Raw genomic sequence first — 2,749 nt, forward strand, 5'->3', positions numbered from 1 at the left:
TTCGATGATCCCACCAGTTTTCCAGACCTATTTGTGGATCAATAGCAATTTCAGTTGAACGACTCTTCGCTTCTCTTATGGGATGGTTGAAGTCGAATTCCTTCTTAGAGTCATCCTATTTCTATTACTTTTGATTGTTTAATATCTCTAGTATGATTTGAATGATGTTGTCTATGTGGAGGTTAGTTGAAGCTCTAAGCTGAGTTGGACCCTTGACCCAGAGTCCAGTGTGTCTCATTTCTGTAGGTTCTACTGAATCTAACCCAAACCAGAAGCAACTAGTAGAAGTCTATATGATACCTTGCTTATGCTGACTAAATGCTATAAGTACTCCCTGCTCCTTGTCTGCTGCCCCTTTACCAAGACAAACCTCCTCCAATTTTCCGAGGGATCCCTACCAAAAGGGAATATTCACCCTGATCTTGGGGCAATTGGTCCATACTTTTAATACAATCGAGATAATTTCTTGGAGACTTGGACCTTAATTTTACAATAGGTGTTTTGGACTCGCCTTGTACAACAACAGCAATGTCATCAAACCTTAGCCTTACCCAACTTAATGGGGTCGGCTACATGGATCCAAACAAAACACAGTAGGAAAATTGAGGTCTAAACAAACTTGCCTTCTGTTTCTCACAGTTTATTTTTTCTTGTTACTTCAAAACCTTTCTTATTCTTCTTTCCATTTTGCCTCCCTAGTCATCTAGAGTTGCTTTCTTTCTCAGATTCACCTACTTTGAGGTTTCAAGTGGTGTGTCAGGTCAAATATCGATGCAATAATTGTCTGTGCAGCCCTCAGCCAACCATTTAGCTAAGGCAAGCATTTACTGCTACCCTGCATTACTAGGCAACCATATGTCAAACACCATTCCTTAAGCCCATATGGTAAGGTTATTATGCGCTCATGAGATAGTCCATATGGTTGAGATGCACAGAGGTCACACAGCAACATTGTAAGCTTCTGAGCTTTCATTAATCATTAGCACATATTGTACTGGCACCATTCCACCGTGAACTTTGCTGTGTGGCCCCAAAACCTGCAAGGAAGGCCCTAGATGCCCATTCCTAGTCTCCTATGCAATATTGTGTGCTTCTATTAACTGTCTGGAGTATGCTTGTGGCATTCTCTTGCGCAATTTTGATGAATATCCAAGGTGACTCATGCATAGGCCATGTTGTGCAGAGTATAAAACAAGCTATGACAGAGTATGCTGTTCATTTTATTGGTCATGTGCCATTTTGTGGACGTACACCAAGCAAACAGTTCCACTTACTAGACCAAGGCCTGTTATTGTTCGGACATCAAATCAGATGTGTTGGACCGTTGCTACTCCATCCCCCTAAGAAGAAAGAATACTCGCTGGAACAATTTGTTGGTGGAGAAATGGGGAGTTCAAATGGTGTCGGCTTCCTAGAAGCCTTTTAGTCTTGTCCGGGTATATGAGGGAGTCCTCTTTCTTCTCCTCCTCAAAGGAAAAGGATTCTTTCTTCATCATTGTGAGTTGGTGTTCCTCTTGGTCCTTCTTCCAAGAGGCATTGTATTTTGATCCTTCAAGTCCTGATCATTCCTTCTCTGTTCCTTTTTTCTTCAATAAATTGATGTACCTGTCCAAAAAAAAAGGGCAATTCCACTTACTGCACGAGAGGAGCACAACAACGAAGGAACCTTCAAGCCGACAAGGGAATACTTCCATAAATGAATGCTCACATGGCAAGTTACACCACAAAAGGATGTGGATGGCAACCATGGGGACCCCTTTTTTTTGCCTTGGTAGCTACATCATAAGGTGCAGTTTCTGGATCTTTGCCTTTTTCTCCTCTGATCCAGAGTTGTGTTTGGCTAAGGTTCAGTATTTCCCATTTCTACTGGACCCACTATACTGTTTTCTCTGGAGGTGTAACTTTCGCCATTGTCCCCTCTTCCCTACATATAAACATTTTTTTGGACAAAGTTATCCAGGAGGGGACATCCTGATAAACTTGTCAGGACGGCACAAATATCTATCACATGGTAGATTGAGTTGGGCCCCAATTTTGTGAATGGGTAGACTCCTAGGTCACCTGCCTACATGTCAAGTTTTAGCCCAACCATATTTCACCAAGGGCCAAAGTAAAGCTTTAAAAATCTAGGGACTAGAAGAGTAGACAGCTATGAACAGCCAAAATATACAAGGATGCATGGCCCTTCTTCCAAGAAGGTGGATCGTCCTAATAAGCTTATCAAGACGGATCGTCTTGATGAACTTTTGCCTTTTCTGAATCTTTACAGGAATAATAAATATTACAGCCATTTTACTCATAAAGACATTCATAGGCTCATGGCCAACTTATGTAGCCTTGCCCTTTAATTCTTTACTGAAATGATCAGGAGTTAGTAAATACCATTTGTTGATGTACGTCTTCTTTCAAAACTTTAGAAGCATTTGAATAATTCTTGCTCAATGATCCAGTTTTGAAGTGCCAATGTACCTGATGATTTTGAATAGTTGATGTTCAACTTTGGGGATGTTTTGCTCATGCCTTCTAGGAATTTGCATCTTAAAAGAGTTCTCTGCGACAGCACCCACCCACCCCCGCCCCCAAAAAAAATAATAATAATAATAATAAAACCCTGTACAGATTTTTCCTAAATAGCAAGTTATAGATTTTTAGGAGGATTTATAATTACATTGATGCATGTAAATGAGTTAGTAGCCTACCCAAGTTTCTGTTCTTTGCAATTGGATGTGCTTTGTTATTCCCTTCTTCC

Source organism: Macadamia integrifolia, unplaced genomic scaffold, assembly GCF_013358625.1.
Source record: "Macadamia integrifolia cultivar HAES 741 unplaced genomic scaffold, SCU_Mint_v3 scaffold69, whole genome shotgun sequence".
NCBI classification, from domain to species: Eukaryota; Viridiplantae; Streptophyta; class Magnoliopsida; order Proteales; family Proteaceae; genus Macadamia; species Macadamia integrifolia.